This window comes from Perna viridis, chromosome 5 (genome assembly GCF_037379345.1).
Source record: "Perna viridis isolate PV_CMFRI_1.1 ecotype Kerala chromosome 5, ASM3737934v1, whole genome shotgun sequence".
Taxonomy (NCBI): Eukaryota; Metazoa; Mollusca; class Bivalvia; order Mytilida; family Mytilidae; genus Perna; species Perna viridis.
Genome location: NC_142449.1, coordinates 30,275,768 through 30,290,244, shown reverse-complemented (window position 1 = coordinate 30,290,244; position 14,477 = coordinate 30,275,768). Strand labels below are relative to the sequence as shown.

Sequence of the window (14,477 nt, the reverse complement as noted above, 5' to 3'; positions counted from 1 at the left end):
ATCATTGAACGAAGATATTTTACGTAAAATAATTTTTACGAGACTCATGCATGACATTTGGCCATTGTGCGGAATTGGAATTATATCTTTAATTATTGTCTGTATCTTTGTTTCTTTATACTAATTGTAAATGAATGCTCCAAATTGTCTATTTTGTTTTTTAAGAAAAATGATGCAGACCTTATAGCCAGTCTACTGCCTTCCATATCAAGTCGTAATTATAGCATGGAAATCAGACGTTCTCTTTTTTCCATTTTTGCATTAATTGTCTCCTAGTTCTGTGTAAGGAGATATATGTTTTTTTCTCTAGACTTACATTGAAGTCATTTGTCTTTATTTTGGTTAAAAAGTGCCGGTCATTGTAGTCTTGTGTACAGTTCCTCCAGACTTACATTGAAGTCATTTGTCTTTATTTTGGTTCGAAAGTGCTGGTCATTGAAATCTTGTGTACAATTCATACCTCTGTGTAGGTGAAGTCATTTGTCTTTATTTTGATGGTAATTATCAAAGTGTAAGCCATAGGTCACCAGAGGCCAAGGGTCAGTTAATGGCATGGTTCATGCAAACATTATTGAACTTAGAACCTTGTGCAACAAGGTCATAATTCCTGAAATTGAGACTTTATATATAATGTTCACTGTTAAGTAAGTTCTGGTGATTTGTGGATTAAGTTGCTATGAGCAAAATAAAAACATCTATGGTTTTTTCCGATATTCTATCTGTAGCTAGTCTATATACCTGTTAACCTTTTGGAACAGTTCATGTAGGAGACTCTCCCCCACTGAAACTGTCTCATGTGGGAGATTTTTTACATTAAAGTCAATTTTTGATGTTAAAATTTCATTTTTTTTTTACAGAACTTGTAGTAATTCAAACCAAAACCCTCCAACAAATTTTACATTTTTATGTGGGTGGTTTTTAATTTGTTCATTGATTTTGTGGGAGTCTCCTCCTTATGAGCTTTTAACCGATATGAGTTTATGGCCACTTCCTTTACATTCATGAAATCTCTGTGGATTCCTCAGTACTTGTATGACTTCATGGGTCAGTCAAGGTCAATTTTTAGTTCATGTCTTAGTTGAAGGAAGTCCATGTGATTATCACTTCATGCATGTCCCCGTGGAGACTAAGGATAAGCTTATACTTGTTTTATCTGTCTGTGGGTTGGCGATTTGCACTGAAATTCATTTCAAGTCTACTTAAATTTGTCAAATTTTATTGATTTTAATTTCACCTTTATATAACGTTTACTATTAATTCTAATCTCCCTGTAAATTTACTCAACTTTCTTAATAAATTTCAGGTTCTCAATTACATTACTAGATCAAAAGAAAGAATTTGTTGGGCAAATGATTTTCTTGTCTAGCTTTGTTTGAAATATGACTTTGAAATATTCTTAATAAGTATTAATTTATTTTTACAGGCCACTCAAGTTGAAATCCAATCCTGCTAATTTATGGGGGAATGAAAAGGTACATATACATATAATGAGAAATAAAAGTGATATATTTAATCATAGTAGATTAGAGAAAAGACTAAACGTGCAGAAATTCCTAGCTTGATGTGTAGGCAAAATAATCGATTATAACTGCAAAGTATGGGTAAAAATATTTAACTTTTGACAATTCGGTTGCCTAAAGGCATCATTGGTTTTTGAGCAGTTATCTCCCCCTGATAATGTTGTTCTGCTTTATTGATAGTACTGTGAAAGTACTATTGTTAGTGGGGTAACAATTTTTGTGGTTTTTGTGGGTAGGCCAAACCATGAAATTAGGTTCCCAACAAAAAGAAGATGTCCCTTGATGGGTATAGTGAGAACCTCAAAACCACAAATTTAAGAATTCAGGAACTTGTGTTTCTTGCCTATTCCATGAAAATTGTTATCCACCAATTAAAATACTTTCACAGTATTTTATTTCCCTCCCTAAACTATTATAAAAGTTAGATGTGAGTTCCTCTATTCTTATGTTTTTTTTCAAACATTGGGTGCTTTTTAAAGATGGTCAGGCCCCTTGGGCAACTTTCTGAATTCTTTCAAGACAGACAATTTTTTGAAATGTTACCCTCATCTTGTTAAGTTTTGAAAATGGACTTAACCTCTGTGTTATTAATCATAAATTGGGACATAGACAGTGAAACCTGTTTAAACCAAACTGACTAAACTGAAACCCTGTCTGAACCAACCACTTTTTGAAGTTCATCCGTATCATGTTTAATGTATATTGTACATGGGTAAACTGAACACCTACTGTAAAAGTATTTATATTTGTGGGGTACAAATTTTCATTGATTTCATGGTTGTCACAAACCACAAAATTAAATTTCTGACGAAATACATATTTTCCATGTATTTGTAATGTGTGAAATGTCGGCTATCCACGAAAATTGATATCCACGAATAGATTAGTGCAAACTCACAGTTTTCAAATGAACAAATTTTAAGAGGTTTGGTTTGGACAGGTTTCACAAGGTTTCACTGTAATTTGAAAATTTAGACAGAGATATATAATCTGACATAATTAACATCCAACCAAAATATCTCATTCTTTGGCTCCTTATGAGGAAGTTATTGCCCAAATATCTTTGAAGTTATGTAGATTAGTGATAAATGGGAAACAAAAACATTATTGGGTTTAATAATACATACATGTACTTGAATTCATGTAATGAAGTTAATTAATAATGAAAGAGTTGATGTCCCTGTTTATTTGGGGTATATTGGGGGGGGGGGGTAAAAATGTTGGCTTACCACCACTATATCTCTTATTTCCACCCCCTTTACTTGGCATTTGTTCACTTCTTTAGTCACTGGTTATTTATAACTTGTTCCTTAAGTGTCAGTCTTTCTAAGAATCAGGCAGTGGGTGAAACATGGTATATAAAGCCCAATCATTTTGATAATGCAATTTTACTATTTGCACCATCAGAATCAAGGTATAAAGTCAAGATTTTTCATATCATTTGGACCATTGAGTTACAATTTCATTGAAATGCATTGAAAAATAAACATTTGAAGGGCAGATAACTGCATTAAGAACCACACTTTTCTAAGTTTCTATTGAAAAATTTCTGCACATTCCAATGATGTAGAGATCAAATTATGATATTTTCAAGTGGATAAAGCATCCTTGAGTGATATTTTATTGTCAGATTTCTGGGGTTTTGACATGCATGTTTCTGATTTTTTTTCCATTTTGCCTGATTATTACTAACACTTACACTTAATGAGATACCAGTTGTAATTATACTGAAGGTGAAATCTGATATGGTTTATCCCCTTTGGTTGGAAGCTGTGGTCATCTTGAATTTATAATGATATGTTATGTTAGTTTACTTGACAGTGTACTCCATATTTCACCTGTTCATCATGTTGTTGCATCTAATTTATACATTCATATCAAACCAAAGAGTGTCAAACTAATAGATGAAGTATATTGTAGATCTACAGATTACCAAAGTGTAAGCCCCCCCTAAGTTTTTTTGGAGGGATAACCTCTAGACAGAACTTATTGTAAGGGATGGGTCATTTTTAGAACTTTGTTTTTCCATTTCATTCTTCAGATCCATTATAAAGAGGGACCATGGCCCCATCAGGAACCCCTTTGCAGTCACTTATGTCCATGTTTCATCCATATAGAGTTGAATCTATGTAAACCAAACCATGGATTAACCACTATTAAAAATGTCTTAGATAATATAGTTAGACCTAAGGTTAGGGACATAACTCATGAAATCAGTAATATGATTGTATCATATTCAATATCACCAAAGCCTTTCAAGCATTGGTTTGAAACAGAATGAAATCAATCCAAGTTACTTTGATGCTTACATAAGATTTAAGTAAAATGGTTTACACAAGTATACCAATGATTTGTAAGAGTTATGCCTTTAAATGCTGGCAATATAATGGTTTTATTAAGTTCTTTGCATTCAGATTTGACTGTTTAAAAAGATCATAAAAGTTTTGGGCAGCTAAATTCTGTTGGTAAAAACAAGATCATGTGTGGGATCCAAAAATGTGGTGGTGACATAAGCTTTCACCACTTTTGTACTCAAGATAATAATAAATTCTGTAGCAATAAAAATAAAGATTTGTTCAGGTGCTGTTGATGCTATCATTACAAATTTTCAATAAAATTTAAATTGTTGCATCATCTACAATTCGTAAAGTACACGTATGAAAGTGATCAGGACATTTCTGAACAAAAAGCTCTTTGTCTTCTTAAAACAGTTCTAAAAAAAGAACATAAAGATTTAAGAAAATTTTATATCTAATTTCTACTAGTAGAAGGCATAACAAACATCGTAATTAACATTCCATTAACGCTATTTGTTTTTAATTTGGTGTGGCAAGATTTCTTCTCCTTGAGCCTCTTGTCTGTAGTACATAAAATTAAACAAATTAAGTCAGCAAATGTTCACTTCAAAAGAAACTAAAATAATACAGGTCTTATTTAATTAAGACAGGAAAAATGGTAACATTTTTGTAAAGATTTAGACTTGAGATAATTAAGCAGTATCAAGATGGTATATCGTCAAGGGTTGAGTCAAAACTTATCTCTCGTTTCCATTAGTTTGAGAGAAATCGTTGATTAAGCCATTGCTAGCACATATGTATTTACCATTAATACCAAGATATTGAAATAAATTATCTTTGTTTATCTGATTTTTCTACTAATGTAATTTTGATGGAGATTTCACACACTGTTTATTTAAGGGTCTGTCATTAAAATCTTAGTTAATTTTTCAGTTCTTTTCGCACCAGGAGATTCCACCGATAAGATGTTCATAAAAAATGTACACTCTTCGTGATTCAACTTCACCTAATTATAATATTTGCTTTAACTTTAATTTTGTGATGTTTATCTTTGATAAATTTGTTTCTGTTTACATCATAATGTGAAATCATGTCAAAAATTCAAAGTCTTCACAGCTGGGAAAATACCAGTATAGAACAAAGGGCTATAACTCATGATCTGCGTACATGTTTGCACAAAGCAGTGCATGTTACAATTTTGAACTAGAAGCAGCTCCTTCGCCCCAACATTACCAAGCCTTAATTGTTCCAAAGTTATGATTTAGTAATAAAACAGTATGGAACAAAGGGATATAATTCATGTTTTACAATGAGGAAGCAGAAAAAGAGTTGGTCTGACAGACAGTGACTGCCATTCTTAATTTCAATATAAATAGCATTTAAATTGCTATTCTATAGAATTGGTAGCCATGATAAAGAATCTGTAATTACATTAATAAAGAATCCGAGAAAATCATTGATTTTATCATGCCACAATGTTCCGGAATTTGAACTGCTGTCACAAAGACAATAGAATCATATTTTGTGGCCAAGACATTGTATTTTGGTGTGACCATTATCATGAGATAATTGGATACCCTAGTTCATTAATCCACTATCACACTAGGAGACTAAAAGTGCCGATTCTTCAAATGGTAAACAAGAAGCAACAGCGTCTTCATTTCAGAATAGATAAAGACAATTTTGATTAATGATGAGGGAAATAATGATGCTTAAGTATAATTCTCATATCTTATTTTTTGTAATTGACTTATTCAAATGGGTTTGGCGAAGAATTAGGTGAGAAGCATGCTACAAATTGCCGTAATTTGTTGTCAGACTTCATTACTCATCTTTTCCTTTACCATTCCTTTTTGTCTCAAAATAAGTATAATTGTGGAGGTTTTCTTAGTGTATTGAATGTCAGAACTTATTCCTTAAATTGCACTGATGTATATGTTGATATGAGCAGTCAGCCACCGTACACCTGCATTTAAGGTCTCAGACCTCAATATCACATTGGTTGGTTGATTATGTGATGTGAGCAGTCAGCCACCATACACTTTGTATTTAAGGTCTCAGACCTCAATATCACATTGGTTGGTTGATTATGTGATGTGAGCAGTCAGCCACCGTACACCTGCATTTAAGGTCTCAGACCTCAATATCACATTGGTTGGTTGATTATGTGATGTGAGCAGTCAGCCACCATACACTTTGTATTTAAGGTCTCAGACCTCAATATCTGATTGAGGTTAATTATATTTGATGCCATGATGATCTGTGCAGTCAGCCACCGTACACCTGCATTTAAGGTCTCAGACCTCAATATCACATTGGTTGGTTGATTATGTGATGTGAGCAGTCAGCCACCATACACTTTGTATTTAAGGTCTCAGACTTCAATATCAGATTGAGGTTAATTATATTTGATGCCATGATGATCTGAGCAGTCAGCCACCATACACTTTGTATTTAAGGTCTCAGACCTCAATATCACATTGATTGGTTGATTGTGTTGGATACTATAATTGGAGGTCTTGATACCCCCTGCAACAAAGTTTTTGGGTTTTCAGGAATCACTCCATGTGTCTCTCTGTCTGTGTATCTATTATGTTTGTTTCTTGTAAGCACATGTCTTTCTAAACTGCTCTAAGTATTTTGATAAAACTTTAAAAGTGGGTTAAACATTCTTCATAGACAAGCATAAAGGAGTATAATGATTGTTTATAATGCCTGTCAGAGGACTCTAAAGGGAGTTAATTGAACTAAAGGGTTTTACATTTAACATTTAATTCCATTTAAAGCAGGAGGATTCTTTTTATGAGCTTGCTTTTCAAAGTCTACCCATCTTTGAAGGACACCAGATGAAGAGTCCTGACATGGGTTTTATCCAATTTCCTCTATTTATCTTAACATGAACATGCTGGACTTAATTTGAACTGTTAATTGGTGGAATTACTGCCATTTTAATTGGACACTTAGTTGCAATTGACCTTAATGAAACAATTATGCCTGTTTAGAATCATTTTAAAATTTATAATTAAGAATAATTATCAATAATTTTCCCCCTTGGAAACCTCATCAGTTTGGTAATTATGAAAATGTCGCTTTATCCCTTTGGGAAATCCAATCTTAATAATTTCCTTTCATTTTATCTTTGAACAAAAGAAATAATTACATCACTTTCTGTTAGATAATCTTAATTGGTCGCCTCAATTAATAGGGATAATTACTCCAGGCTATTTTTGGACAAAAGAAGGATTACAAATATTTTTAATTGTGACTTCCTCCATAACAGGGGTGCTTTGTTTGGGAGATAGGTGATTTGAACAAATACTTGTAATTTAATAAAGGTTGTGAAATTTATCACTATTATTGTGTAATATATAACAGTCTGTGCATAAAAAAGTTGCTTGAAACACACAAAGTCTTTACGTATCTATAGTTTTCCTTTAATCATGCATTATACAAAAATTTCTCAGAACTTTAACTGCCCAGATTAAATTAACCAGTCCCAAATGATGAGCTATAAACTGTGCTCAAGCACTAAATCTTACCATTGTAGATCGTCTTGTAAGTTTGTTATACATTTTGGGTAATTCTGCATATGACTTACAAAGCCTCATTCTTTTTTTTTATTTATTTTCTGTTTATAAAACTAAACCTTGGAATTAAAAGCACTGTGTTACAGGAGTTGAATTTAAATAACTTTTCTGCTTGCTAAATTAGTAAGTACTGAAAATTTACATGTACTAAATCTAAGATTTTTGGGTCATGTCTGAACTGAACTTAAAATACATGTATCGGTAGACTCTAACTAGTAAATTTAAGCAAGAAGAAATAATTTCTACTGGCAAAATTAAATTTATATTCAAATACTTCTTTACTGTATATAGTTAAAATAACTTTCATTTATTAATGATCCATTTAGCACTACCTTTAAAATAACCTTTCTTTTATGCAACTGTGGAAATGGGACCTGTTAAATTGTTTCTTAAAAAGGTTTTGATGAACACACAGTTCCATAAAACTATATGTATTTTCAAATGGAGGTTGAGGGGCAAGGTTAAGATAAGATAAGTATTTTTATGAAAAGAAAGAGTTGAAAATGTCAAGAATAAAAGAAAGCAGGGAAGGAAATTTAATAAAGTTGTGATGCTTGATCTTATCCCCTTTATTAAGAAGCTGTCCTTGAGGTCTTAAATTTTTAAGTATATTTTTTTATAGAAACACTTAAATTTTTAAATCACCAAAATAAAGATCGTCTTTGCAAGTTGCTATTGTCTTAAGTCATTGAGAGGAAGGAAGCTTTGACAAATGCATGTCTTCTAATAGTTAGGTAAGGATACATAAGGAAGTTCTTCACCAAAATCACAGATTACCTTTTGTTTTCAGGGAGTGTATTTAGTGGGTATACTTGAAATGTCAACTTTTAAAGCACAAGTCACCCAAACTTGATTTTGTGATAATTTCAGTCTCAGTGTTGGTGATTGTTGTATAGGGATTTATTTTACATTCATAAAAAAGGTTTATAGATTAAAAAAAGAAAACAGACAATAAAAAAAAGGGAGGTCACCTAAATGTTTTTTTCAATGTATGTGCCAATAACTTTGGACATTGTCATAAATTCATTATAGATTTAATACAAAGTGTTAGCTCAAAAGTCTACATTTGAAAGGGACCTTTGCATGATTTAATATGTGTTTTTTGTTTTTTTTTGTTTTTATTGATTTATTTTATTTTATTTTATTTTTTATTTTTTTTTTTTTGGGGGGGGGGGGTTGTACATATGAATTTCAGATGGAAAGAATATGTCAGTAAAGTACAATGCTGATTTAAAAGGATATTTTGTTATACTGATATCTGAATGTCTGTCTTTTTAGTTGAATTATTTTTTGGTACTGTAAACATATTCATTTTCATGGTGTTCTAATTTTTGCAGTGGACATAACAACACGAAAAATAGTACCAGTGAAATCAATTATTGACACTTTATAACTGTAACCATTTTGTGAAACCGTGAATATGTTCACTTGACAGAATCCGTGAAAATTAGCAACTGCAAAAATTATTATGTTTGTCTTCATGGAATTTTCCATTTTTTTCATTTCTTTCCAAATTTATTAATTCAGAATCAAGGGACTTTGAATAATGAAAGGAGGGATATTAACATATATCATACCCTTTGGTGTAGTTAAGTACCATTCTGTGTAAGAATCAGGCAATAGGTGGCACATAATTTTTCTCAATTTGGTCTTTTATGCCTCAAATACATTTAATACATCTAGAAAACAACTGAAAAGCTTCTTCAATTTATCATGAAGCATCTAGATATTTTTTTATTGCTTATATAGGAAAATTGTACTGGAAAATTTTCTTGGCATTTTTCCATTGTGTATTTCAACTAAATTAGATCTATCACTATCCTAAAAAGACAGACTTTATAAATACTTTGATGGTTGTTTCTGGAGGTCATGAGGTATAAATACTTGGACAATGCTAAAAAAAATCTCTGTTTTTTTCTTCATGTGCCCCGTTTTTTCCTGATTCTTAAACAGAGAAGTACTTAAATCCTTCCCCTTTCAAGAGCTCATGTCTTTTTGGAGTCTTGGTATGCTCCGAAGTTCAAATGCCTGGATGAAGTGGTTTGAGTGAAGAGAAAAGGTTAATTGTATAATGCTAGACAACAATTTCAACAACAAAATTTTTTGATCTGCATATTGCAAGTTTTCTGTTCTGTAATTTTTTTTCCTGATTTATAATAATGAAAAACATTTAATATGATACAGCTGTAAAAAAATATACAACGATTCAAGATTCAGTGTATTAGTATCCACAGACACTCAAATGTACAAGAAGGGTTTAGTATTACAAAGACCATAGTTTATATAGGAGGGCTGATAGCGGTTGCTGATAGCAAAAGTATTCTGTTCTTAAACAATTGTGTAACTATTTTATCTTTTTCAACAAGTGCTTTTCTTTCTTTTTTTTTGCAATTAAGAAACCATTCAATAAGTTACTTGTAATGCTTACCCCCACTTTTAGAAAGTTCATAACTACTTTTAATGAAGTAATTGTCTGAAAACTTTTCAAAGGAGATAAAATTTACAGTAGCGTATCTTGCTCTGGGACAGATAAAGATATGGCTGATAAGAGGTCGGAACCTGCAGCTGATAATTGTTTCAACATGGATTATGATTTTATTTCACGTACATCACACAAACACTGTCGGCCAAGCTAATGAATGATTTGTCAGATAATAATTACCCTGATCTTTTACACACTTAAAATTTTGAAATTCCATAACCCCCTTCTCTCTCTCACTCACTCTATGAGCAGACGTCTTTTTACTGTTGGACATGGTGACTAACTAATTTAGGTTTTATATCCTGAATATATTTAGCCTCCCATTGTTTGAATGTGATGTGTATTAATTTGGCAGAAGAACACTGAACAATTATAATAGTCAGTGGTCTTATTGATTATTTCACAAATAATAATTTTGTCTTAGATATGGCATTTTTTGTGAGTAGTTGGTTTAATTAATGCCTCGGCTGTGGATTGTGCTAATGAGATTGACGATTTTTCCCAGGCTTTTGTCTCTTCAACATTTTCTGTCATAAAAGTTGCCAGTTTTGATGGTGACAAGTATTTCAATTTATTGGAAGGACTTTTTATTTCATTAATTTTTTTCTCTGCCATTTACGATAACTTTGGATCATATAGTCTAAAGGATTTAAGTTGTGTGACTATAAAGAGGTGAGTGTGCACATAAATACTTGTTAATCTTGAACAGGATGAGATGTCGTTAAAATTTTTACTGTCTTTGTCAAATAATTATTTTCTCATTTTTTCCAGCTTTCAATTTTACAAAGATCCTTTTTGTTTTGTAGTGTGAATCACAAACTACAATCAGCAGCATAGCAATACTCAATCAAGCGTAAAAACACTGTTATAAAGTACATGCGCCCACAGATTAGAGACAATTTATTTGTCCCAATGCATTTAAGACTTTAAAAGGAATATTAAAATGAATAAACCATCAAGTATTTCTTTGTTAAAATGTAAATTATCTAACTCGTTTTCTACTGTGGGAATTAGTCACAGTTTCATTAAATTTTTTATTAGGGATGAAGAAAATCTCTGATTTAGGAAGTGAACTGTGCATGCAGGTGTTATTTGAACAAATCAAAATTTAGTATAATTTTGGTTTTTGACTTTAATTATAGCACAGACCAAGCCTAATTGATATGGAACACCTGTTATTCCAGAGGTGGCCATTCCTTTGAAGTGAGAAATACTGATAGTTAAACAATATCAGATAAATTAAATCTTAAGTGGAAGTTCTGTAAAGCATAAAGTTTCAGACAAAAAAATGTGATTTCTTTTTTTTTTGTTTTTACTCCCCTGATTGGCTTCTTATTTCCTGTTTAGGGGTCATCAGTATGACCTTATATATATGGAGGTGTTAGGACTTTTAAAAGTATGTTATATTTTTTATTAATTTTTGGAGGGAATATGGTAATTCATGTAGTGGGATATACAAAGACAGCATGGATTTTTTACATGTAGTTTTATAAACTAGAATATGCAAATTTTAACCATCTTTTATTGCATATAAAAATTTGTTGATAAAGTAGTCACGTTGTATTTATTTAAAAAAAACAAAAACATAAAACAATCAAAAAATCTAAACATGAATGTTTTTTTTTTTTCAGAATAGCTAATTTCTCCAAACCTATAAAACAAAATATTAACTGCTGTAATGACTGTCAGGACAAGTGTGATAAAAAAATGTTTCACGTGCTTGAAGTCAGATGATGTGTCAAGTCTTAATGTTGGCTGTAGTTTAGGTCGTGAAGTAATAAACATCTACAAAAACTAGCATAGTATTTGATATGGTTAAATAATAGTTTGTTCACAGCAATAGCTCTTTTAAATGTTTATGATTGAATACTATATTCAGCATGTGTGGCTCTCTTGTCTAAAGACATATGGATGTTTTTCACCCCTGAACTTCTGTATACATACTAAGTCGTACCAGCTTGAAAGACACTTATTAAAACTGGGATGTTTAACATTGCTATTGTTTAAAGTTTTTAAGTCCAGACCCTGCTCTGAGTTAAAGTTATGGGACACTCTGTAGTTAAAATTGGGATGTCTTAAAGGACCAGTACTTTTGTTAAAAATTTATTAATGAACACTTGCTTAAAACATACATATATAAAAAATCTCTTAAATCCAATGGTTTTTTTTAATTTTATTCAACTCATTTTGGATTTTTTTAAACTACAAGTTAGTTTAAGGAGGTAGACCTAAGGTAAGGGACACAAATCTTGGAAATCAGTGATATGTTTGTATCATATTCAATTTCACCAAAGCTTTTCAAGCTTTTCTTTGAAACAGAATGAAATCAGTCCAAGTTACATTGATGCTTACTCAAGATTGATGTAAAATGCTGAATACAAACGGTCCAATGATTTGTAAGAGTTGTGTCCCTTACCCTAGGTCTTCCTCCTTAACTTCATACAGGTTACTGGAGGCGAGTCGAGTACTTCTAGATGAGGATATTGGGCCTACCAGTTAACAGATAACTATTTAGATATATTTTATGAAAAGCAACAGGATTTAATGTTTAAAAAAGTGTTTCCAGATTTAGGGTGGGGATATACACTCATTTGTAGTCTCTTTGACTGTTTGTCTGTTCACTGATTTATCTAGAACCTTGATTTTTCCTTTTTTAGATAATTCTGATGTATAAGCCAATTTTGTTGTGACTTTACAAACAGTAACCATGTGACAATGAAAAGCAATGCTTTCTGCCATAAGTAACATACTCTTAGCTATTTTGTCCACTGCCAGTCTTGAATCATGCTTTTTACATGATCAGCAATTCTCTAGCTGTTGCACAGTTCAATGGTTTTCATAGCTGAGTTTTTAGATATCTTTTAAAAGAATGCTCGAATGTAGACATGCCCCCAAATGGTGCCTCTGATTTCAGACCCTGTAGTGAAGAAAATAATTAGCGCAGCTGAAAAGACTATAATTATCAACTTCTCATCATGACAATAATTAGCTTATAGAAAATATACCAAGCAACTTTTTGTTCTATCCTAGTAGAAATCAAGATTATTTTTGCCATAATTAGTTATTTCCACTTTACTTTGCATTGTAGTTTGTACCTTTTTCAGTGCTTTTTGTCTTTCTGTTTGTTTGTTTGACAATTGGTAGTTATAGGTTGGACGTCGCTGTAGGCATTGAAAATAGCGTGTGACAGAGTCGACAATGAATGATCTACTGGAGAAGGGATTAGAATTGATTCAATAGAAATTCCATCACACGTTTAATTAATATCGTCTGAGGGTTATCTCTCGACTACTTGCTTTTCAACTGTCACTGCCATTTCGAAAGTTTTGATTAAACAAATTTCCCATCAGGCATGGCTGTATTTGGCCTGGTAACATCTCAAGTTCGCTCTACCTCACCACACTAAGACAGACGTTGCTTTTTTGGACTAGATATTGTTTTAATATTTTGACGTTATTTGATAACTTCAGGCTAACTCTTCTAATTAAACAGAAAAAAAAATGATGAAGTTACTATTACATGCAAGGTGCAGGCAAAGTAACAAAAGAAGCTGAAATTATCCTTTAGATAAATTTTGATCAAGGTTAAACGTTTTAAGTAGTGAGCTACTATAATGGTCTTTCGTTCATCCCTCTTAATGGCCTCTTTCTTATTATTTTCACCAGAATGTTAAAATATGGAAATTTCTTATTAATCTTTTTATATTGGCATATTTAACTGTTGAGTGGTCTTCTTATTTTATGAAAAATGCAAATTATGTGTAGACACTGGATGTTAACTCTACCATTGAAATCTTGCGTCTAATGCAAATTATTTTCTTTTAAAAGATTGAAAGTTTTCCAATGAATTTGAACTTTTCCATTTAGCTATTTAATTAAAAAGAAAATGTACTCTCATTTGCATTTCCAAGGGAAAGTAACCACCATCACAATTTCATGAAGTTGCAGGCGTTATTCTGATGTTCTAAGGGGAACAACTCTGTCAGTCAAAATAATGGCTGGATCTTGATTGATAATGTGATTTTGAAAATTGAAAAAAAAAAATCAATGAAGATTAGCAATAAAAGAAGGTTTGTAATTGCTTTTGAATAGTTTTTTTCTCCTTTTCCAGACATTCAATTATTTTATGACTTATGTTTATTTTGAGTAGGAAATTTTACATCACTGGAGTGTTTAGGAAAATATGAAAGTATAATTGCTTTATATGAGTGCTGTATATTCCTGTGAACTGCTTCTTGATCAATTATAAACAGAATTATTAGATATTTTTTTTTCTATATAGACAATCACATGGGAAAAAAATGAGAAGAAAAGCCTTAAAAATGATTAGGATAAAAATATCTTGTCTTTTTATCAAGTAAATCTAATATTTATAAGCTTTCTTCCTTATTGAGTCTTGACTAAGTACCTCTGTTGGGCATATTAATTTAAATTTCATATGTGTCCTGTGTTAAATTTACATATTTAAAAGTCTCCTTTTCAATCGACACTTATTTCTGTTATACATCATTTTAATTACGATCGAATGAAATTCTGATGTACAGTTGTTATCTGTGATCGAAAAACATTGTGAATTATAATTATAATTTAAA

General features: G+C 31.5%; 1 protein-coding gene across 8 annotated transcripts in view; it reads left to right on the top strand.

Moving 5' to 3' along the window:
- The window catches only part of LOC148617029 (zinc finger homeobox protein 3-like), a 161,471-nt gene that overhangs the window by 95,956 nt on the left and 51,038 nt on the right, over positions 1–14,477 (top strand). For all 8 annotated transcript variants that reach the window (XM_088584296.1, XM_088584297.1, XM_088584294.1 and 5 more), the window contains one exon: positions 1,424–1,472. The gene's annotated coding sequence lies outside the window, so the exon portion shown is untranslated. The remainder of the gene's footprint in view (positions 1–1,423; positions 1,473–14,477) is intronic.